Consider the following 25,458-nt stretch of genomic DNA (forward strand, 5'->3'; position numbering starts at 1 on the left):
GGAGGTGGTGCAACTCCAAGCTGTGCTCACTTTTCATCTCTGGAAATTGGAGTCCTGCAGCAGGCAGCACCGCCTGTTTGTGCTGCTGCTCCTATTGCAGACATAGCAGGGGAATGATCTTGGCTATTGTTAGCACTCACATCGTTTTGCTCGTTTCCACAGACCCACAGGGAAGACCGTAGGGCTTATTTCTGGAAGGTGAAAGGTTCACCATTCTCATTAGAGAGTAAAAAAGAAAAAGAGTACAACTTTGGCTACTTTGGTTCAAATGTTTTTCAAAAAAACATTATACCTAATAGGAAACTGTCAGTAGAAATAAGAATTCAGAGGGCCTTTATCTTCCATAATTTAATTTTATTGTATTTGTAGACTTGAAAGTGGATTCTGGCTGCTGAGGATTGAAAGGCATTGCCCTAAACTTCAGATAGTGAGCTCAAGGAGCCTTACAAAGAAAACAAACACATATGCACACAAAAAGCAATATAGTTTAAAGGTTAGGATTTCTTCTCAATTTCAAGGTTTCTTTGTATCTTTGCCCTAGCATGATTGTGTTCCCCAGCTGACAGTGTTTACTCCCCAAATATTCTGCTCCTGTGAAAGTCATCTGGCCTCCTCAAGTTTAGCTGGCCTTTCACAGATTTAGGCCTGATGGACTTGATAAACGAACCCTGTTGAACACGAAAAAGAGAAGAGAGGTGCCTTAAAGAAAAAACAAACCCAAACCAGACTTTTATGTCCCACTTGGTCCTTTGTTGCACTCAGCATTACAGCTGGCCCAGGCAGTGTGCACAAAATTGCAGGATCTCTGCAAAAATGTGGAAAACAGCAAATATCAGGAGGTGTCTTGGAAGGTAAGAAAAAAGCATATTGCTCATTTGGACTGCAGTTTGGTAAAATCTCTCCACCTTTGCTCTCAAATACAACTATGCTCGTTGAATAGCATGCTGGATGCTAAGAGGTTGCTACCAAGTGTTCAGATGTAAGCTGATCCTTTAAAGTAAGAATGCAGCTGTGCATGACAGACTGAATTTGTTCACTTGTCATACAGGAGGTAGCAGTTGTGTTGCGATTTCCCATCCTATACTAATAATACCTAAACAACAGTTACTCACATTTGTATTCAGTCAAATACAATCAATAGACATCTGTTTGTACATGAATGACTGTACACTGGTACCTGTTTACTGCTAATTAAGCTTCATTAGTGATTAGTTTGTCTTCAGAAGAGGAAAAAACCCTCCATAATTAAGGGCTAGCATATTATGTGGTCCCATATTTTCCCTTTTCAGAACTTGCATTCTAACAGGACCATTAGTCTGCAGTACATTTGTCTGTATTTAAGTGTAACTACATTTCCTTGAAAAGACCATCTGTTCATAAAGACCATCTTTTTCATGCTCCCTGCAGTAAACTTTAAAGAGTGGTAGAATTAGCAAAGGACTGTATTTAAATGAAAATGTGTGTGGATTGAGACTAGGTAAAGCTGTTCTGTACACATTAGAATGGTTCTGTGCTGGAAAGATTGTAATTATCTTCCTCCTTTACTTTTACAGAATTTTTTACCTGCTCTGAATTCTGCCACCTTTGACTGAGTAATTTTGTTCTTTCTACCTACACCTGAATGGAATGTACCAAGTGGCAAATTACTTGAGCAGTGATTGTGGTGAAGCTGTTTTTACTTTGTAGAAAATGAAGCACTTAAATTTTCATTTTGCTTGGATGGATCATAAATAGTCACATTACAAACCTTTACACATGCAGTGTAAAGGTCTGGATTCCACCCTACGACAGTAACACTGAGTGCTGCTTTATTCTACAAATTGTCCTGTTGTAGTTAGGTACTATTCAGCTTTACAGTGGCCTGGATGAATAGCAGGTTGGTCTCCTTTAAATAAACAATTCTGTTCAATTTAATCCTATGCATAAACTGAAAGAGTAGACTAAACTGAAAGTCAATGAGACAGAACTCCACCACCATAAAGATATCCGTGAAAGAATGTGAAATGCCCCCAGTGAGGTTAGCAGTACAAAAAATGCACAGAAGTGCTGTAAATGTTGGTAATGTTTTCATATTACACAGAACAAATTAAGTGTTCCTGCAACTTCAACGTAGATTATGCAAGTATAGCCCTTCATGACCTGCACAGACATAACCATGGCAATAGAGAGCAAACAAGATAACATTCTTATCCAGAATTCAGACAAGAGAATAAATGTTAACTCCACGCAAGAGTTAAGATAAACATTTTTTGTTGTTGTTTAATGGTTAATTTCTTATACCAACTAAAGCATGTATACTGGGCTTTCTTAGAAACCTAAGCAAAACACAGAATAATTGCAACCAGAAATAATGAACTGAGCAATGCTGAAGTACTTGGAACGTGATTAATTTTTTTCCCCAAAGATGAAGGGAAGATTACAGAGGAAATTCTTGTCATTAGCTAATAGCTTCTTCTCAAGCAGCAAAATCAGTGTAACCAACGGTAAGAGAATCCTCTGGCCATTAGCGCTATTGAATTGTCTCACAGAAGTAAATTATTGTATATCAGACATAAACAAGTCACTGTTGTATGGAGCGCCTAAGTGACAGCTCTGTACTGTGGGAGTTATCAAACCTTCAATATCAATGTGACCTACTGTACACTCTTATCAGAAGCATATGCATCTCTTCTATGACAAGATACCCCTGTATGTCAGAGAGACTGCCAAACAATTTTATTGTCTGTGTTCTCCACATACTATTCTCCAGAGGAGCTTCACATAGTAGGATGAGTTATGCATAAATGTAAAAAGTTTCCATTTTATTAGGAATTATTTCTTTCAAGAAAATATGCAAGATTAATGGAAAAAAGACCTGGGACAACTTATTCACAAAGAGCATATCTCGTTAGATTTTAGGTGGATCATGTTTTTACAGGCCCTATGTATTCACTCTTCAGAATATTAATATGGATATGATTTTTCTGCAAAACCAAAAGGCATTAGTGTTACGGTGTCTGATCCAAAGCTCTGGTACAATATCCAATGGTTTTCTGTAACATTTGAACCAGATCCACACTTGAATAATGTTGGCATACCAAAGCGCAGTTGATATAGAAGTTTGCTAAGGGCAAAAAAGGCCTGTTTAAAGCTTCTAAAGCAGGAAGCCACAGTAAGGGTATGTAATGATTTGCCTGATTTTTTCCTTAGCCATTTGTGAAAGGTATTCTGACAAATAGACAGCTCTAAGTCACAATCACAGAAGGTAACGTAAGGCCTTTGGCTACCTGTTCTTTAAGACAGTTGCAGGTGAGCTCTGCCTGAGGTGCAGGTCAGGGGGACGCAAGGCAGCACTGATCCAAAAGCCCCGAGGCTGTGCTAGCATCATGGTGAACGAAAGCTAATAAACCCAGCAAGCTTGGGCCATGGACCTTGTAAATGTTGTCATGGTGCTTGAATCCGTGCTCCCTGCATCCCGCCTTCTGGGCATGCAAACAGTGAGATCTTGTCTGTCCTCAAAAGACTCCTCCACCCCCATAGCTCGAGGATGAGTGGTTTTCCAGGGAGAGAGGCTCTGATTTGACACTTTTATGGTTGGTGGGAGGTATTTTCCCCCTTTTGAACTGGGACTATTTTCAAAGGCTTCTTTTTCTGTAAGTGGGTTGATAAGCTATAGAGTATGGTGTTTAAAGTGTGTGTTAATGAGGTTCTATGTTGCTACATATATTAGGCTAGAGAGAAAACCATAATCAGTGCTCGGATTTCCTCCAATACCCTCCGCCTGTCTGTCAGTAATATGGCAGGAATGCAGGGATCCTAACATTGAAGAAACAGTATCAGGGTCATTGGGTTTGTTCAGATTTCACATTTATATTTTGAAGATACATAAACAAAGGCATGAAAATTGAAAATAATTAGGGTGGGTTGGTTGGTTTGTTTAAGAGTGGCATAGTTGGATCAAAAGTGGAGAGCACAGGGTAATGGTCCATAAGAAGTGCAGATGGATCTACTGAACTTACAAAAGTCTGTGTCTGAGTATGCAATTCAAACACTGTGAAAAAGTCCAGGAAGTGCTAAAATGAAGAAGTGTATCTTTTTGAAAATTCAATGAATTACGAAGTTGGTAGGTCCAACCGTGTATGCCTGCAAGGAGTGTGTAAACAAGTGAGGTTTAGTAGGAACATGTCCTTGAGCTTGCTTTCAATTGCTCAGCATTACTAAAAGCCACATCATTTTTCTGACGTGCATTACAAAATCTAACTTGGCATAAAACAAACTATACAGCTTTTATTTCAGTTACCAAACTGTCTATTTGTTTCTCTTTATGATGCTGTTCTGCCCCCATTGTGCTGGTGATGATCTTGAGCGCATTTTCAGTTGTGACTTTTTGCTGCTGTTTGATGCCTGCTTAGTTCTTCAGATTCGGAGATAAGATTTGCTTAATGCTTCTGAAGTCCTCTGTCAAGTAACTCTGCATGCAACTACAAAAGTGATTCAGTCAAAGATTGCTTCACACTTGGCTTATTACAATTCGCTTTTCAAAAGACCCCCTGTTTTTCTGTATCTTGCCCAAATGGGCTGCTCAACTTACACTGCTGATTTTCGTGCTGCTCACATAGTCCAATGTTATTCAGTAACACTTTTTGTCAGTTTAACTCAAGTCTAATTTCAACAGTCTGCAGCTGGCTTTTAATACCCAATAGATAATGGAAACACCCTACTTCTGTGTTCTCATTTCTGGGCATTTCCAGGTATTTGTTTTATTTGTGTGACAGTTTGTTTCCGGTCTCTGCATCCTTTTTTTTTTCAGTTGTACATGAAGATTGGACATCTGTAGAACCTTCTCTCACAAAACAGAAGCAAGAGCATGTCAAAGTCATTGAAATGAATGCCTGCAACTGTTTGCTGTGGGTGGAAGCTGTGGAGCTTGTGAGAGTCACTGTATATGTTAATGATTTATGGTAATTTTTAAGTAGATGGTGCTCCAAGGTACAACAGCATTTCTCACAGAAAAGCTTATGAAATCTTCATAGTTGGCACTAATATTAGGCTTCTAGGTTGTTTTTATACTTGTGGAAGGCAGGACCTGGTGCAAAAGAGAGATGTTTCTCTTCACCAGATGCCCAGGCCTTTCTGCTCTATAATTTTGCAAGCCAGTCACCAAAAGAAAGACTACCTCCAGGGGAAAAAAAAAATCTTTATATCCTCCGATGCCCATGTGAATGTTTCCAAGACATTTAATTCTGCACCCTAACTGGTGGGGCTCCTGGGATTCTCAGTGGTGACATTTAGCCCTGTGTCTGAGTGGCTGCTTAGGAATTTGATGGTAGTTCCCTGTTCCGCTGTCTGTATCCTGCGATGGTCTCCTGTGCTTGTTAAAGGAGTTCCCCTCACCAACTTCTTGCACATGTTAATTAGCACTATTTAACACAAGTAAGAAACATAGAGATTGTTTTGTACAAATGCGCATCATCAGCCACCTTGTCTGAACTCTTGCAGTCACCATAGGACCCTCCACCCTATAGCAGCTTTGTGCTTAGGTGAGAAGTGCAATTACATGCCTCAGAAACATCCCCACAAAGTTAATCTTACAGTCTCTGTATATAAGCTCTCCATTGCCATTGTATAAACAGACCCCCTTTGCACCTAAGCAAATCTTGCCCACCTCTTGTTTTTTCTGTGTAATAGTAGTGGTGTTGCTCAGAAAACATCACCTGTAATAGGAAAAGAAATCAATATGCTATCAATGCAATCGTTATTAGACTCAACTTCTTAAAGCTAGCATGAAATTAACTGAAACAAATCTGAAAGCTGAGTTTGATGTTGGTGTCTTAAATCAAATTAAAATTGAGCTAGAATCGAGCACAGCATAAAATCTTATTTTATACAAGTTACGTATGCAGTTAAATCTTATCTCATTAGTTTAATCTTACTTGATAGCACCTCAAAATTTCTAATTGTACAAAAAATTCCAATGTTCTTATTTAATGAATATAGCAATTAAATGTAATGCTATGTTATGATTCATGGGATCATTTCATTAGAATTTACTTTGCTAGTACACTGGATGTAAATCACTCTTGCCAGAGATGGGTAAACTATTACTGATGTGCAAAAAGTTCTATGTTTAAAGAAAGTTAGAACTGCAAAATTGAACTCTGAAGGATTAGGAAAAGGCAGAATTAAGACTGCCTGTGTAGCTTTAATTTGGAACATGAATGCGATACAGTCTTAAAGACTCAATCACAAGCTGCTACTTTATTCTGTGCACAGGGTGGACAAAATCAAGTGTTTATTTTTATCGGTATTGTTCAGTGTGCAGTTCCAGTACTTAGATGCCATCCAAACTCTGCCCTGAATACAAGGTTATTAATGTCCTCTGAGCTTTTGTACAGAGCCTCTCAGCAGAGTATCTGAAAGTCTCTGAAGCATTAATACATATATTTTATATTTTAAGTAATGCTCATTCTCTTTGGGTGACAACTCAGCTTTAGAGCTTGATTTCTTTTGCATACTTAGCAGCTTAAATGACAGATTCAGCTCGTGACTCTTACAGACTACAGTTACACTTGTCATTGCTCAGGATTTCTGCAGACTAGGCCAGCAAGTTTCATGTGGATGCCTAGAAGGTGACCAACTGTTGGATGTTCTGGCTGAGGTGACTTTCCTAGCAGTACAAAATTGGCAAAAAGGATAGGCTCTGTTCTGTAACATGGTGTTTAATTACCTTATCCTTTGATAAACCTTATGGGTTTATCCTTAACTTTTTTCTTGTAACACTCTTACGCATAATTTACTGGACTTTCTCAAATGTCTCTACCAGATAGAGCAAGGACCATATCACCTCACATAAAGCCTCACTTAACCTCAATCTGCTGCTAGAACTCTCTCTTGAGCTTTGCACTCCTTTCTTAAAACAATATTTTCACTGTTCTTGCTTTTGACTAAATGTTTTAACCTATAATTAAGCATCTACACTGTATTCTTTATCATCATATAGACTGATGGAAGCTTAATTCTCCAGGGTAAAGCTGGTGCAAAAGCCAGTGGGGATCCTGGTAGGCAGAGGCTCCTAGGAATAGCCCCATTACAAAAACCCCACAGACAGCACTACAGCTGTTGAACTGGATGCCAAATGGCCTACAAGGCTTTCTTGAAAATTTGCTCATCCCTTGTGTGAGCACCTTGAGCACCTAATACTCTGTAGGATCGTCCACACCGGTATCCCCTCTCTAGAGGTGTCCCCTTCTCTGCAAAGTGTCTCTAAGCCTGTCGCGGCTCCTGGCAATGCTCTTTTGCTGCTTTCAAGGGTTGATGGGCCTTGGATCCCTGTGAAAATGTTGTGCCTCGCGCTCTTTGGGAAGGCAGGATCCCTTTGGCTGGCTTTCCTGCCTAGCTGTGATGCAGGGCTGTTGTTGGCTAATTTGATCTATTATGCAGCTCAGGGGGAACTAAACTGAGGGGCACATTTTTTCTGTATTTCAAAGGGCAGGAGAAGTACAATTAAAATTTCCTTGTGCACTCTGTAATGACTGAGGAAGGGAAAACTCCAGCATTGTATTTGAGAAGCCTTGGGATTAAATTATGTCATTTAAGAACTCATTAGCCTGTCTTTCAAATGTATGCACTTTAGGGAATAATCATCTTTCTTCTCCTGCTTTGCCTTTGAGTTGCTCGTGTGTCATATCTCTCATGCCTAGGAACGGCAGCTTTATGGCACTTTGGATTGGATAAACCCCCTTAGCTTTGAAATGTTAAATCCTTCAATTAGTTTGAGCTGAAGACTAAAGGCCAAACATTTCAAATGTGGGCACCTGAAGTCGACAGGAGCTGCAGGCATTCATCACCTCTGAAAATCAAACCAATCATTTAGGTAGCTAAATTTAGATGCAGGTACCTTGCTTTTGCCAGCCCAGTTTAATCACCGAGACCTGTAGTATTACTCTAGATCGTATGGTCTTTCCCTAGCCCTTTGCACTTCTGTTGTGTTTTCCTTTGTCTTCCAGGAAAAGGCTGCAATTTATGTTTAGATATTCCTGTTATCATATCCTCTTGACTCTCCCAGCAAGTTGCTCCCTGACAAACGGATCCCTCCCACTCCTTGTGCTAAAAGCACCTATTAGGTTCAGCAGTCTAAAGCAAAAGTAGGCCCTAAAAAATTGCTTGGAAAGGTCTACATTAACTTACCAAAGACAAATGCTAGCCTTCCATTGTCTAGGTGAACCTGTGGCCTGTTTTGCTGTTGTTAGCCACTATCCCTCCAAGCTGTGCTCTCTGGCTATCACCAGTGCATGTCCCCTGGTCAGGATGGTCCAAAAAAATCTGCCTTTCAAAATCTGCCCCTTGGAATGTATTTGGGCACTATGAAAACTGTTAGCTTACTCATAAATTTTGACTTACTCCATACTTTTGAAGGAGATAAGGGATCAAGTGAGGGTTGTGTAATTTGGACATCTGCTTTTAACTGCCTGTACACATGGAAGGAATTGATTTCTTTAACTAATTTTGTGACTAAGTGAGGTAGCAGAACAAGTATGGACAAATGAGCAACAGTGACTTGTGCAGATTTAGGTGTTTACTGATACCACTGCCCAAAGAAGTAAATCCATGAGCAAAGAGAATTTTTAGAGATTTGTATTCATAAGATGAAAAGCTTCTGAAAGAATGTAACAACTCTGGGACTAAACTGCCTTTCCATTGCCATGATCTTCTGCTTCTCCTGATTGTGAATGCTGAAAGTCTGCTCTGCTTCCCCAGAGTCCTGATACAAAATTCATTGTCAGAACTGGAAAGGCAGAAAACTAGCAAAGACAAAACCCCAAACAAACAAAACTCTCAAACCCCCAAACATGGAAAGGAGATCTCTTAATTATAGTTGTACCCTAAACAGATGTTAACAAGTCTATTTAAACCTTTTTAGACTGTAATCTGCTGCTGGCCTCCTATCCTCATCTAATTTGGCGTTTCCCTGATCAGCTAATTCTGCCCTGATTAGCATTTCAGAAATTAACAGGTTTTGTCAAACACAGCTTCAGAAACTGTTTTGGAATACCCCTTTGGGTGGTTGGTTTTTGTGAGCTGCAGATTACGAAGGATGATTTCGCAGCCTACTCCCTTATATTTATTCTGGCTTTGATTCAACATGAGAAATGATTCCTGACATTGAAATGCACCACATGGATGGACCTCGCACAGTTGCATTGCAGCTGGTTGGATGGTCTCAGCCTTGCTCATTATCCTGCTGCAATACCAACATCAGCCTACTCCCAGTGTCGTCCTTCTTTGGCAGGAGACTACCTGTTTCTCAGGGTGAACAACCTCTCTAAAGAGGCAAAGAGGAGGTTTCTCTCTCCTGTATCTCCCCACCTCTTCTCTCTTGCGGAGAGGGCAGGGATCTGGTTCTGTGCTTGGAGAAGTAGGAAATGGAGAGTTTGCTTCCTCATAGAAATGACTGGGGGGGAAGAGTTTCTTTAAGTTGTTTTCAAGTTGTGGAGAAAATCAGGGGAAAACTCTCCCCTTAAAATGCCTGTTCAGCTGAGGATTTTGGTGTAACTGAATTCAGTGCAGTGTTTTTTCTTTGTGGAGTGTTGTGGTTTAACCCCAGCTGGCAACTAAGCACCACGCACCCACTCGCTCACTCCCCTGCCAGTGGGATAGGGGAGAGAATCGGAAGAGTAAAAGTAAGAAAACTCATGGGTTGAGATATAGAGAGTTAAGTCTATATAAAGTAAAGCAAAAGCCGCACACACAAGCAAAGCAGAACAAGGAATTCATTCACTACTTCCCATGGGCAGGCAGGTGTTCAGCCATCTCCAGGAAAGCAGGGCTCCATCACGCGTAGCAGTTACTTGGGAAGACAAATGCCATAACTCCGAACATCCCCCCTTCCTTCTTCTTCCCCCAGCTTTATGTGCTAAGCATGACGTCATACGGTATGGGATATCCCTTTGGTCAGTTGGGGTCAGCTGTCCCGACTGTGTCCCCTCCCAGCTTCTTATGCACCCCCAGCTTCCTCGCTGGTGGGGTGGGGTGAGGAACAGAAAAGGCCTTGACCCTGTGTAAGCACTGCTCAGCAGTAATGAAAACATCCCTGTGTTATCAACACTGTTTTCAGCACAAATCCAAAACATTGCCCCATACTAGCTACTACGGAAAAAAATTAACTCTATCCCACTCAAAACCAGCACATGGAGAAAGAAGGTCCTTTTTTTCCAGGCCATGTTTTGTGCATTGCTTCAACAAAGAACAGGCATCTTCTTTCCTTGGACTTCTGAATATGGACTGCTTCCTTTCTCATGCCTAAGAATATGGAATATTTCATCCCTTTTGTCTTCTGCTTATGCTCTCCTTGTGCCACTATAAGAGTCTTTTATGTCCCTTATAGTATCATGCGGTGCTTCCCCCCAGACCTCCTGCTAAGAGTCATCGTTGCTCGTGGCAGTTCTCCTTGGAGAATATATTCTTCTCACTGATAAGAACTTATTTTCCCAGAGAAATCAAGGTTCCTTATTAAAAGATATATTGGTCTTTGCTCCTTCTCTCCAGCAGTAGCAAGAGGGTGTTTATTTGCTTGACTGAGTTTGGTATAATATAGAGGTAAATGTTCCTAGCAGCTAAGTTACCAAAGTAGGAGTCTGCGTAGTGCTATTTTTAAGCTTAAGTTTGGCTTCATTTTACTTGTCTAGGATGAATGTCACGTGAAGATACAAGACTTTGTGATAAACAGGTGGGATTGATCCCAGTTTCTTTACAATTGTGTATAGATTGAACTAGAAAATAACTCCCTGTGCAAAGGACCTTGACATGTCTCCAAAATAATCAAACTTAGAATAGCTTCTGAAGTGCCTAAACACCATTTGGAAAAGACATATAGGTAGAAGTTTTCATGAGAGCTTAACATAGATGAAACAGGGTTTTCAGAACTGATTGGCAATAATGCAGGTGGCTAATTTCTCTGAAGTGTACTGAATGTTGAAGTGCTTTGAAAATCTGACAAGAGGTGTCAATGTCACAGTTGCTGCTCGTTGCAGAATGACTTCAGAAATTTGGCTTTAAATTTGGGTGTTTGAAGATCTGGCCTAAGAGCAACAGTTAACAAAGAAGCAAATAAAAAAATTTATTTTGGCCTTCTTTTCAGATGAGATGCCTAAAGGAAAGCTCTTAAGTGAGCATTTCTAATGTCTGAATTTGTGATCTGATTTTCAGAATATCACCTTGCTCTCTAATTGTCACTTTGCAGACCCTAAGTTCTAAAATACAGGCTAGTTCAGGTCATGTTGTTTAGCAAATTCTAATATAGTAGGAATGTCAATGGCATCCACTCTCTATGAGCATAGCTTTCACCTCAAGTTCCTCCACTGATTCAATTTTTAAGCTGAAACTCAGGTTTATTTTTATGTTTACAATCTGAACTACAAGGTTTTGTAGTTTATGTTTACAATCTGAACTACAAGGTTTTGCATTCTTATTCTGCTGAGATGCCAAGAGACTGCCATGATACAATTCACACAACTGGGGTTCTGCTCACCTGACTATGTCAAAATAATAGCAACAAAGATCAAGCTCATCCCTGATGCACCTCCTGGAAGTGAGGACCGTTCTGCTGAGGAGTGAATATAGCTCATTAGTTGTATCCCTATGCAACTGCTGCTGCTGCTTATTGAAGTCAGAACTTCTGCATCCAGAATAGCATCCCAGGAGTTTTACTCTTCACCTTCTAGAAACCTGGCCTAAAGCAAAGATGATGTGATGTAAAAAACGCTCAGCTCTGATCCACAGTCTTGCAGGTGGTATTCAGGCATCTGGCTATAAGGAAGCACTGAGCTTCTGACGCAGAAGACAGCAACAACTAGTCAGCACCTCTTAAATTCAGGCCTTTGCTCCTGGTGGGCTGAAAGAATACCAAAGACAGCAGACTGATTTGGGGAGTGTTCAGACTCTTGGAGATAACAGAAAATTTGGGGGGAACTTTGGATCAAGTCCTGTCTTATCTGATCTGATTTGCTTATTCCTAGGCAGCACATATCACTCTCTGGACATCCCCTGTTGGGAGCGCAGGTTACATTTCTGGAGCAGCAGCTTCACTCTGTACAACTAGCACATTTTTTTTTTAAAATGTGTAACTGGCCTGAAAGTTGGAGTGACTAACTCTGCTAATTATATGAAACTCTTTAATATGATGCTGGAGGTGTTAAACAATTGTACCTGCATTAAATATGCTGTGCTTACGCAAACGTGGCACACAGACTGCAAGTTCTAAAATTTATCAGGCAGACTAATTATTTAAATGTGAGCTATAGGTTACATAAATAAATAGCTCTCCCTCAGTAAATGGCAAGGTGTCATGGTCTTAGCCACATGCTTGTAGCAAAGTAGAATTAATGTTAACACTTCTGTAGCTTTCTTTCTCTGATTAGTAATTCTTTCGATGTTGGTAGATGAGCTGAATTTATGAAAGTTTTGCCTGCCCTCTAGGTCTCTATTTTGTATTCCTTGTGCATTGCAGCCTGCTTTTGACTCTGGCAGCAATGTTGGATACTAAAACCACAAATAGCTCAGGCTCTCTGCTCAGCTTGTGGAGTGAGGCAGTTCCAAACCAAACTGGGATCTTCCCCTGGGGCAAGATCTCCTCTCCCCCAGCTCCCGTAACCCAGTCCTCCAGCTACAGAAGCAGCCCGTTTGCAATTAGCAGCGTGTATATCATAGAGCAATGACACAGAATTGCATATATCAAGAAAATGGAGATCACTGTGGTAATGAATAAGGAATTTGCCAATTTTGCTGTTATACTGTTATATATATACTGTTACAACTGCTGCTGTCATACGTATGCTGCAGGAACGATGCATGTATGTTCACACAGAGGCACGAAGTGATAATATGCTGTCTGCAACTTTAGGATGGTTTTTGAGTGCAACTTATAAAAGTTCAGAAAATCCTATATGAGAAAAGCTTCGCTAGCCAGTCAGAGAGAGTTTCATTATAGTTTCTTGCTGTTATTAGTTTTAAATTCAGTTACGTCTGCTTCAGTTTCGTTTCTGGAGGCACCTGCTCTGGTGGGTTTCTGGCAGCAGCGCTCCAGAGGCTGGGGAGTGTTAAGTGACAGGTTGCACATTCCTCCTCGCTCTCCTAGAAATGGCTTTTTTTTCCTCCAGTCATGCTAATTTACACGCAGCTTTCAAAACGAAACTTGAGCAGGCATCCTCCCTCTCCTTCCCCATCTGCCCCAATTCCCACTCCTCCTCTTCTGCTGCACCAGCCTAATTGCCTGATTTCACAAAAGTGAAAACCAGGTGGGTTTTTCACTTACTCTTCACTTAAGGGGAATCTGCGGGCCTGATCCTGCAGCCTTCAATGGCTGTTCTGGCAAACAGCAGGGAAAGTGCTCAGCACTTTATGGGATGTGCTCAGCCATCTGCAGACTTGCAGCCCGGGCACTGCTGTACTCTCCTGCAGCCCTGCATCGCAGGGAGGCTCTTACCGATCCGCTTTGTGGTGGATTTAGGAGGAGGAACCTGGTTTCAGGGCAGTCATTCAGCAGCAATGCCTGCATTAGGCCCAGTGGAAGCAATTGGATCAACTCAGTTAGTGCAAGGGATTAAAAGAAGCCAGATGCTGTCTTAATGGACAAGCATAAGGCGAAGTTGCAAACTTGGCCTTTTGGGGAAATTGAAAGCAGTTTGGTTCAGGTTCAGCTTAGAGGGTTGAGAAAGAAGTTGTCTATTAGTCTCAAACCAGGCTGACAGTGCACCCGCACCGAGCTCGCAGATGCCCCGCACCCGCCAGGCAGAGCTGCGCATTAACCTGCCGGCGACGCGGGGGCACGCGCTTCCCCTCGCAGCCTGGCTCGGGCTTGCGGACCTGCACAAGCGGCAACCCAGAGGTCACTGAGCCGCTTCCCCTGAGACCAGCTCTCAGACTGGTGCAAATGGGGCACGTCTGTACGACGTGAGGTCTGTTCGGTCTGAACCAGACTCTGCAGGGCTGCTGTTTGCTCCTCGTCCCTCCAGCACTGGGCTGGAAGGCGAGCAGGGGCAGGATTCGATCACCTTAGCAACCCCTCGGCCAGCACTTCTGGAGAACACTTTGCACCAGGTTTAGACCAACCAAATCCTTTCCCCAAGCCCCAGAGGGAAGGGGAAAGAGGGAGGCAGGTTGTGAGCCTGAGTTATAAGCTGCTCTCAGCTCTGATGCTGGGACAGCGGATCAAGCATGTCGAGGCTGGCCGTGAAACTGTGCTGTAACCCTTCACAGGTAACCTTTGCATTCAGTGAAAACCAAGGTTGCTTTGATGATCTTTTCCTAGCCCAAAGAAAGGGAACAGACACTAATAAGGACTTCAGCCCCTTCTGTTTTCATTTTATTTTGTGAACATAGCCGCTGGTGAATCATGAAAGCTGCTGTTAAGGTCCAGTTTCAAGCCCTGCATAAAGTTACGCTGTTTAAATTTATTTAAATTCCTTCACTACTAAATATTTTCTGGAAGCACTTCTTTCTTTCTTTCTTTCTTTTGTTTTCTGAGCACTTTTTATATTGCCAAGGTGTTTAGCTGCAAACACGGAAGGCCATGCAAATAAGACCAAGCCAGCTGCACAGATTTTGCACACTTTAATTAAGTTGTAGGACTTCAGATGAATTTGGCTCCAGTTTCTGATGCTTCCATGCCCTGTATTCTGTTCCAGTGTGGATGTTAAATCGTGCAGAAATGGAGCGTGACCTAACTTTCATGTCAGTTGATCTGGCAGTAGCTGTTTTTGTGTAACTAATTTAAAAAGATTGATTGTTGGTTAATTACATTAATGAACTGAACCAACATGGGCACAGACCAGAGCGCAGCAGTCTCCTAAACAGTCATTAAGAATAGACATCTATCTTTTCACCTGCTTGTACAGCCTCCTGTTGGGTGGCAGAGTGTGCGGAATCGTAAATCTGAAGGTTAAACGACTTAGGGACGTAATCACAAACTGTTCACCTCTGCTACCCTTCTGCCCATATGGCCCTGCTAGTCACAGTGAAAGTCCATTTGGACAGACTGTCTGTTGAAAGGTCTCCAGGACAGCAAGTCTGGTGGTTTCAGCTGGGTTTCTGGCAAACGCCAGCGTGCATTACAAATCCACCAAAGTTCCCTGGTTGAAAGGACTTTGTGGATTTAAACAATTTTGAAAGAACCCCTTTCCCAATTAGGGTAATTCATGCTTATCAAGGTGAAAGTGTACTAAGAAGAACAGTTCACTCTTCTCTCTAGCCAGCTCATGAATATGAAAAAAGATTGAATCAATAATACATTTCTGTAATTAAATTGGTAAGTTAAAATGATCGAGTTCTTGTTTTAGCAAACAGTCAATGGAAAATGCATTTCTGTGTGTTTATCAGTGTTGGCCTTGTAGCCATTCACTACACTTAGGTGGGAGATGTGCAACCGTTGCATGCCATGTAAGGGCTTACAAAAGAAGTACTTTAAGAGGTTAAAAAAAGTTTGAGACAGGGACATCGGTACCTTTTCTAACCTGATTTCAAAATATTACACAATCAATAAAGGCAATGGAATGCATTTTATTTTATTTTGAAGTTTAGGGACATACTATTGTATATCCTTTGCCATTATTAGCACATCTGCTTGCCAGATTTCTACAAACCTGAAATTAGTAAGTGTTGCCACTGGCTTGAGCAGAAAGGGAGCTAGCACAGGCCTGCATATTACAAAAGATGACAAGAAAAATCCTAGTTACTTGGGAAATTAAGAATGAAAGTACTTTTGCACTGGTAGCCTTGGAGAAGTTATTAGCTTGTATAGATTGTTGTCAAAATCTTCAACGGTGACTTGTGTCGGTGCTGATACTGTGGTATTCTGCAAGGCCTGATGCAATAGCTGCTGAGACCGAGGAGTCGTTATGGGGATTTCAGTCACCTTTGGGTGATGTTGTAGGTGACCTATGAAGTCTGATTTTCAAGGAGGCTGTTTACTTCCACAAAACCATTTTGTATCCCACATTCAACAGTATGTGCGGGAAGTAAGTCAAAGAAAAATAGGATTGACCAGCAGTCATATAGTCCATGCCAAAAATCTGCTTTCTTGATTCTCAGCTCCCTCACAGGATATGCCATTGAAATGGTTTGAGGTGACAAGAGAGGAGACTTACTCCTGTGGGTTGTTTGGAGACTGGTCCTGCTTCCCCGTCGTCCCAGAGACTTTGGTGGACTGTTGAGGGATGAACAGCTGAGCAGCTGCATAAGGGATTTCAGGTGTTGGTTCACAACAGCTTAAAAATACCTTAAATGTGAGGTGAAGAAGTTGTGGAATGACACGTATGCAAATGGCATTAAATTATGGTTTTATCTAAGATTTTCTGTTTCAAGCTAATTGAAAGACAGAGGCCACTGCTGCAGGAGGAAAATATGAAAAGAAAACTATACTGAAACATAAAAGTGTTTCTGATCAAGTAAAATTCTGTTTCTGTTGAATGTTTTATTTTGTTCCAGTCACATAAATTACCATCTCTGAAATAATAAAACTCCCACAATCAGCTTTTTATAACAGAAAATAATTTACATTTAAAAGGTTTAACCGAAGCAGCTAAACCTTAGAGATGAATGTGCACATTCGGCAATAAAACAGGAAAACAGCCCATGTTTTGGAACCCATCGCTGCTATATATAATTTTAATATTATAAATAACTAAATACAGTCTAGTGAGTGCTATAGGTATGCAGAGAGGTATTTGCTAGTTCTTGGGAAATGTATCCCTAAAGGTATAAAATGCCTCAGTACTGACACAGAGCCTCAGAAATCTCCCTCAGCACCGATAGATACGGTGACGGAAAGCACCGTGTCTTGAATGCAGAAAGTTATGAGGCTCAGTCACGTTACTGTCATTGGAAACCTTTTCTTTCTCCTTGCAGTAGCACCTCACTTCCATCTTTAACTAATGAAAGAGGAGACGGGACAGTATTTTAATTCTGCAGGAACCTTGTCATCGTCCTAGAAGTAGTTGCAACAGTTGTCTAAAAAGGCAATAACCACAAAAATTAGAGATAATGATTTCCCTCTCAGAATAAGAGTAACTGGTAAGGCTTGTCTTCCCCCTGCCACATCCATTCCTGATTTATCTTCTCTCATTTTCCTTCCACTTCCCTACCCCCTGCATTAAAGGGGGAGTGGGCCATTGCTGCTGTAATGCTCTTATTCCCTGCTAGTGGAGAGAAGATATATTTCAGTTTTATGCTCTCCTCAAATGTACTCAGGCACATGGAAGAAATATCTTACAGGTGTTTGTATCATTGCAGATACTCCAGAGAATTGAAAACCCTCTGTATTCCAACAATAATCTTACCCTCGACCTCAGTGTACTTTATATCTCAGCTGGGGTGCCGAGTCCTGCTGTTATTGGAGTCAGTGAGAAAAATGGGTGCAAGTGTCAGCAAAATGGGGATGAGACCCTGGGTGTTAATTGTGGGGCTGTAGGGCCGACGTTGTGGGAGAAGCTGTACACAACTTCGTACGTAACAGCACTCTGCCCCCTCCCAGGGAGCTGGACCTTTCTTGGCATCTACAAGATTTGCCTAGCGGGGGGTTGATCCTTACTCTTATTAATATCAGAAAGTAAATTAGCATTATATTGCCCTTCCTATCAGACCTTTTAGGGGTATCCCATCCTTTTCATTTAGACCAGGTCTCTGAGGGAAAAACCCAGTGATAACACACTGGTGTGATAATTAGTAAGCACATTCTATGTAATTACAATATTAGCATCTCAGGGGAGAAATGAAAGCCTGTGCTGTCCCTTTAACGGGACAATTTGATAATCCTCTTAGCATTTTCTCTTTTGGCTGATAATATTTCACAGAATTTTACTTTGTAAAATATTCCTAAAGGGAGGCTTAAGCAATAATGCACAGATTATGGAAATTACTCTCATTAAGTATAGGGAGAGATTTCGGCAAAGCCATGAACTGCTTCGAAACATGTAACCCCATTAGGAACTTCATTTAAATGTTTATTTGCAGAGCAGTAAACGTTTATTATGGAACATTTTATTGAAACATAAATTAAAGAACCCTAATTATACGTATCACAAGTGTTAAAACAATATGCATTTATCAAGACTTAACTAAAGATCAGAGGTGAAGGGAAATGCAATTGGCTTTCATTTGCATCTCAGCAACACCAAATTTGCACAAAAACACCTGGGCAAAGTGACCCTGAGGGAAGGCAAAGGCACAGGACCTCAAGGCAGGTGCTCCCCAGCTGTCCCTAAGCCTGCACCATCTTCCCGAGCATCTTTGGAGGCACCTTCATTGGTTTGTGCATCAGCCTTACCATCTGTAAAATGGAAGTGATACTTTATGCAGGGGCTGCGAGGGCTTAGGGTTGGTTTTGCAGTTCTTTGGTATTCAGGGGGTAGAAGATGCTGTACAGGTCTCACAGTGTTCCAGTCGTAGTGTTGCTGACATATATTCTAGGAATATGGCGTAGCAGTTTCCCCATCAGGGTCCTTGGTTGGACCAAGGTGTTGTTCTTCCTATTGATTCACACAGAGTAACGGTTCGGCCCATCCTGTCCTCTGTGGGTGCTGGGGAGGTGATAGGCACTGAATAATGGCAGGTGAGAGGAACTGGTGATGGTCCTTGGCCTAACCTTCCTATCACCATGTGTCGACACTCATTCCTAGAGCTGTGGACCAGGTTAGAGGTCAGGAAATATCAGTTCAGAAGCACCATCCCACCCTTATTTCCATTTAGTTTATTCATTTGCTGCCTTTCAGAGGATCTCATAGGAGACGTCCAAATTACATTTGGATCACCACTTCCAATGAACAGTCTAATTACCCTCATTATTGTGCCAATTTTCTTGGGTTTGGGGCTGGAGGGGAGGAGTTGGCAGTTCTCTTGCAGATGCTAAAGTTGCCTTCAGCTGTGGAAGTTATAACTGCAGATCTCAAGTGGGTTTAAAATCTTTCTATGCATATTTTCATTAGGTCTAGGTCTCTTTTCTAGCTCATCCACAGCTCATGTCTTTAAAACTTTATAGCAGTTGACAGATACATTATTTATGGAGGATGCTGAATCTGCACATTTCTCAGTCTACGTGTTTGAAGATGTACTCTGCTGTAAGTCCCCCACTTGGTTTGGTTTCTGATATGTTTGCAAATTCTTTCCATTTTGTTGCTTTACCAAGTACATGTTCTCTGTGCAGAGCAAGTATCTTGATACTCACTCTTCCAGAGGCAAATCCATGGTATAAACCTTGGTAGGGATCATTGCAAAGATTTTTTTTTCCCTCCTAAGGGTATGTGTACATGCAGTGCCATGCAGAGGTACACAAGTGGCTCCTGAAAGGGTCCTCACGCTGCAGCTTGGTAGCATCTGGGCAGCCTGTGTGGCCTCCTCTCCCAAGACTTGTTCCAGTTTCTTCTGTTTTCTCTCTTTGGACCCTCTTTCCACATGACGTTTTTGATTCACAAAACTTCCACCACCATCTCCATTCTGTCGGTAGCTCCCACCCTTCCTGTTCTCTGGTGGCTCTTCTAGTCCATTCCCATCTGCATCTCTGCTGTTTCCTCTGCTGTTGCCCTGGACTTTCTGAGACAGATGTGGATTTCCCTGCCCTTCCCTTCCAAAGCGTCCCTCTGTCCCCCTGCACAGGCTGCTCTCAAGTCTGGCAGTCTGTGCCACTCCTTTCCTTCTGTATCGCATCCTTACGTTTCTCATGATGGTAGAAAAGCAAGCTTCGGTTTTGTGTTTTAATAAACCAGAGCCAAAGCAAAGGCGTTACAAGAGCGTGTTAGTCTGTGCAGCCTTCCTGGGTTTGGAGCAACCCTACCACCAGAATGCCAGAGCTGCCATCTGGGGAGGAGGCGCCGGGTGCCTGCATCTATACAGCCTCGTGCATGAGGGTTTGGTGATGCTGGAAAGGAAAATACTGATTCCTAGAAATGGGAAATATTTGTAGGAAAGGAATTGTTTCAAGTAGTTTCCTGTCATGTTTTAATATTTTCTAAAAATTAGGTCTTTTAAAGTGGTCTTACTTTGTGTAATTTATAACTCCTGGAAATGTAAAAAAAAAAAAAAAAAAGAAAAATATTAGTGTTGGCAATAATTTTGAAGGCTGTGAACACTGAGTATTTTAATTGACCGGAACTCTTTTTTTTCCTAATGCTGGATAGGATTTTTTTTTTTTTTTAATTTGTTTCTCCCAATTCAACCCAATTCAGGACTAGGAAAAATGTCAAGAACTCATAAATACTCACTGAACAGGAATTGCTTTCCCATGAAGATGTCTTTGCCGGGGCCTGCAAATCAAGGGCCCTAGAAATTGGCTTGCAATGCCTAGAAAGAGCGATTGTACCGAGCCTGCTAGCGTCTGGGTAATGCGATGTATTTTCGGGGACAGCAGAGGGAGTGCTTTCTGTTAATGAGCTATGGATATACAGGCAGGGCTTTCCACGGAATAATTTTGTAACAGGGATAATTGAGCAGTTAATCAAGAATAGCAAACAAGGGCTCCATGGAAGCCCAGTTTACAGAGAGGACAAAATTGCCCTATTTTTCATGTGGCTATCTCGGTATTCTGGTTGATTTTCTTTATCGCCTGCTAACAGTCTTACTTGGAGAATGGTTATTAGTTTGGAATTTCTACAGTTAATCTGGTAGTTTAGAAGAAGCATTATCACAGCCTCCCGTAAGAAGCCCATGTCTCTGTAATGGACAGGGGACTTCGGAGCAAACAAGGTGTTATCTGCAAACCACCATCCTTTTTCCCATCCTTTTCCCTGGCTGATGGGGGTCTCCTGGCCAGCAAGTCGTGCTGCCTGCAGCCGCTAAAGCCCTTCCTGCCCTTCCACCTGCCTGAACACAACAGTGGCAGGGACATGGGGGTTCACCCTTCCCGGCCCTGATCTCCCTCCATGCCCCACATCACGGCTTTTCCTGATCTTGCTGCACCATGAGACCATGGAAGCCCAGGGCTGCAAAGCTTTGTCCCTGTAGAAAGAATGAAAAGTTTCGAGGGAAAGGATTAAGCTGCTGAAAGGCACCTGGTTTCGCTGTGTGAAGGCACAGCTCAGCCACGTACTGCTTTTGCAGGCATGGGGGGAGCAACCCTTTCTCTGCCAACTTTTTGGCAATCCCCCTGTCCTCAAGGTTGCGTGACCCGTTGCCAGTTTTTATATATTCGTCCTATAGCAACATTTATTGCTAATAAACCCTGGGTGTGTGCTGAGGGGCTCTCGTACAGGCTATTATCTCCCTTTCTGTTGGAAGCTGAGCTTTGTTTCTCTGCTAACCAGCACAGCAGCTGAGCGAACACAACATAATGTTCATGAATTATTGCAGGCAATGTCCATGTCCTCCCCAGTGGTGTGTGGCAGGGTCATCTGCTCTTCACTGTTCTGGTCTACCCGGGAAATCTCTTTCAGTGTCTGTTTTTGCCTATTATTTTCGCTTTACATCCAGTGCAGTGGTGACACATTGGTTATTTGACCATAATTCAGTATATAAAAACAGCCGTAACTAGGAACATTGCTTTCTGCATGGCCTTGAGTGCTGAAGCAAAACTCACCTGATGTGAATGGGTGTTTTTCCAACAAAACAGGCTCCAGGTTTTTTGGCTGAGACTTTTGTGAGCGTTTTGCAGTCCTGGTTCACTGGAAATCGGCTTTAGATGTATAATCTCACAAATGCCTGTGCTGCTGCCAGATTTCAGCAGTGGTGGGATGAGCGCTCTCCGAAGTGCCCGTCAGCAGCCCCACGCTCTCACAGTCATGCTGGGAACACTGTGGGGCTGGAGTGGAGGGTCCCCTCACTGCGGTGGGAGGTCAGAGATGGCACATGCTGGCTCTGGCTCATGATTTCCTCACGGCACTACAGATTTGTTCCTTGCAGTATGTTTTCTAATTCTCTTGCTATTTATTGTTTAAAGGTCTTGAAAAAACTTCTCTTAAGAGTGATTTTGCATCACTTGAACAATTCCCACCATTAGGAGTTTCTCAAACTGAGATTTCATTTATAAGGTGGTAGCCACTGTGAAAATAGAGGAAGCTACAGTCTCAGCCCTACAAGATTGTCAGTCTAATAATTTTAATTTTGAAGGTGCTATAAAATTCAGCCTCCTACAGCCTCCTCCTAGCTGCTGCTGCTCTGGACATCCCTGGCAGGAAACTTTGTCCCCCATTTCAGAAGCAACTGGGGCTCAGGCACCTTTGACCCACATGGTATACCCCACCTAGGGACAAATTGCTGTGTCCCCATGTTGTCGTACCCAGTGTGCCCGTCTCCTGCCATCGCGTGCAGCTTTCTCCATCAGTGTCTGACGAGAAGAGGGAATGGTAGCTAACACTCTAAGCGATGCAAGCGTGTGTCTGCATTTTTTCTACCCTGATGCGGGTGATATTGATCGGTCCATTAATGTAAATGTCTTGGCTTTTGTATGTTGCTTTTCTTGCTTATTAATCAAAATAATGCAAAATGAGGGGAAAGCAATTTTTTAGGAAAAAAATGAAATACAATCAACAGTGATTGAATACAGCCTGCTGGAATGTGATGGGGCTGTCTGCCACCCACCAGGCTTGAGGATACCCACAATAACTGGGGAAAAAGTTGAAATGCTTTATTTTGACATTTTGTACAAACAATGTTTGGATTTTTTGTTTCCAAGCAGTGTTTTGAGGGAAGATCTGTTTGTTTGGTTAAAAAAAAAGTGCAACCAAATGTTTTGTTTGTATCTACTGACACATTTCAGTCAACTGTAAATGTCTTTTTTGGATGTGCAGGTTTTTGTTTAGCCTGGAAAACAAAATGGAAGGAAGCAACTTTAATTTGTGGGCATCTTGAAGTTATTTCCACTGCCTCCAGTTGGGGAGACTTCTCTGTAGCCAGCAGCAGATGCAAAACACTGAGACATATACATAATGTCCGGGATGCGAATACTCCCACTGAACCAATTGACAGGTTGGAAATCGAGCTGGTGCTTAAGTGCCTTGGTGGATTGAGGCTTTAGCAATAACAAATAGCACTAAGGAGCAAAAATGATCAATTAAAGAACTCCTAATGAATGAAAATATCAGCGTCCCTGAGTTGGGAAGACCAGAAGCTGAAAGGCAGATTAGAGAAGGTGTGAAATCCCCTTGTTCGGTGTTTCTTACTACGTGGTAGCCACCACTCTGTGCTGCTTCTATTTCTCTGTGTTTTCTTGGTAAAGCTGAAGAGACGGAAACTACTTCAGACACTATTGCCAATCCTGCTCATTTCTATTACAAAAACAGTAGGGAGAATCCAGATATTTATTTATGTTCCATGCACAGAATTTGAAAAAAAATTGGGATGTCTGGGAAAAATTACTCTTTTAAATTGATTGTAGTTACCTCAAACCTTGGAAATACTCATTTGTTTTCTGATACAGTTGACAGATTTTGCTATGCAGCCTGGCATTTTGTAAGAACATAATGCATGTAGTAAAGGTGACTAACCCCTGAGAATGTTCCCACTGATGCCAAGTGGCCCATATGCTGTCATAAACGCTTTTTCTTCTTTTTTTCACGCTGATCGCAAGAGCCCATTTTGGGTAGAAGATCACATTAGGCTCATTCATTACCTGCTGTGCTGGTCGGTGCATCTGCAGTGCAGCATCCCTGCACAGAGCTTTGGACTACGTCCCTGCGTGCTTTCTGATATCCCAAATTGTCTGTCGTGGGTATACAGATCTTCTCCTGTGTGCATCCTGGAACATTCTGCCACAGAGATGAAAATTACTCTTAAAGGTGGCTGAACTTTTGGGTGATATGGTTGTTGATAGCTGATATTAGGCTGTATATATATCATCAAGAGAAATTCCTGAAAATTTGTATTTGTAGCAAAACTATCACTCCTTGTAGCAGAAGAGAAAGAAACTGACTGGCAGGTTATTCTCTATTTTTATGAATAAATTTAAAATCTAACGAGAACCACAGGTGTGACGCACTACTGAAATTTTACAGTTCCACTGCAAACTTTAATCTTCACTTTTATTTTTCTTGAAAGTCTGTCTTTGTCCAAAAGCAAAATTTCAGGCCTAGGGCTACTGAAGACCATCTTTAAACTTGCCTTGTGATTTTGAGCAATACATCATGAGAGCAGTGATGTTCAGATGATACATTGCACTAATACATCACAAGAGCACTATCGCTCTCATGATATATTAGTATAATACACTATCAGAACACTATCACTGATGTATTACTCAAAAACACAGTTTTTAACCCTCAAGAATCATCCTCATCTCTAGGCTGAATCCAATGAAAGCTGTGGGTAATGATAAGAATAAGCGATCACATATTCGGTTTCTCGGATAAGCTGAGAAAAAAAGAGTGGTATTAGGAATATTTTATTAACTGAAACATCCTTGTGATTTCATTTTATTCACTGAGCAAATGTTTTTATGGATTGAAGCTAACACAATGTAGGTGTGCTTGAATTTTCTTACAAATAGCCTAAGAAAATCTTTTTTGATTTTGGATTTCATTATAGACTTGAGCCATGTTTTGAGAATGTTTCAATGAGGTGCATGAATTTCAGCTGATTTCTACCTCATCAAATTGAGTCAGGTGCAAGCTATCTAAATTCTATGTAAAGCATTTGGTGCTGTTTCTGATGCAGTCTTTTTTTTTAAAAGGTTTTAGGCACCATCTAAAAAGATCTGGAGATGCATAAATGTGATCTGTCACTCAGATCATTTGCTGCCTCTCCTCAATGAGGTGGTGGGGTTTTTTTCCTGAAGAATTGTTCTCAGTCATTTTTTTTTCTCAAACGAGAGTGAAAAAGAAAAGGGAGAAGATAAAGGAGTGCTTTGCAATGTTGTGGCTGAACTTACTGCAGAAATGCAGATAGATGAGCGCTTGTTTGATTTCCTAGTAGAGTTTGAGTCTTGAGAATCTTAAATTACCCTTCCTAAATGGTATAAAGAGACTGTCATAATCTCTTAACAGAAAAAAAAAATAGTAATAATACAACATCACATTGGCAAGGTGGCAAGTCATATATTTGCTTTCTTGTCCATATTTTTGTTCCTTTTCCCCATATCTCACCAGCATTTGTGACAAAAATACATTGCCCCTCACCTCCCTTCCATACTGGAAACCCAAAGCCGCCTGTGCAGCTCATAGTCCTCAGCTCTGCTACCCCCCGAGCGATGGCCCTGCCGTCAGGAGAGTGATGCTCACACTTCAGGGTCTACAAAACCGGACTCATAATTCTTGTGCCTCGTAGGTTTGGGACCACTTGGTGCACTGGAACCGGTGTCCCTGCAGACGTGTGCCCCCAGCAGGCACCTCGTACCCCTGGGGCCTTCAGTCTTGTTATATTCGGGCTACAACCTCTGAGGGGGGGAAAGCAAAACATTAAAGTCTTTTTTAACCTTGCAAAAGACATTGCATTAGCCATGCTGAACAGCCTAGTGCATGTCCTTTTCTGACAGCCTTTCCACCTGCGTGGTCTCCACTAGGTACCATC

General features: G+C 41.8%; 1 protein-coding gene across 2 annotated transcripts in view; it reads left to right on the forward strand.

Annotated features, from left to right (window-relative positions):
• FHIT (fragile histidine triad diadenosine triphosphatase) overlaps positions 1–25,458 on the forward strand; it is a 628,091-nt gene that overhangs the window by 510,182 nt on the left and 92,451 nt on the right. The gene's annotated exons all lie outside the window — the stretch shown is intronic.

Source organism: Calonectris borealis, chromosome 10, assembly GCF_964195595.1.
Source record: "Calonectris borealis chromosome 10, bCalBor7.hap1.2, whole genome shotgun sequence".
Classification (NCBI taxonomy): domain Eukaryota; kingdom Metazoa; phylum Chordata; class Aves; order Procellariiformes; family Procellariidae; genus Calonectris; species Calonectris borealis.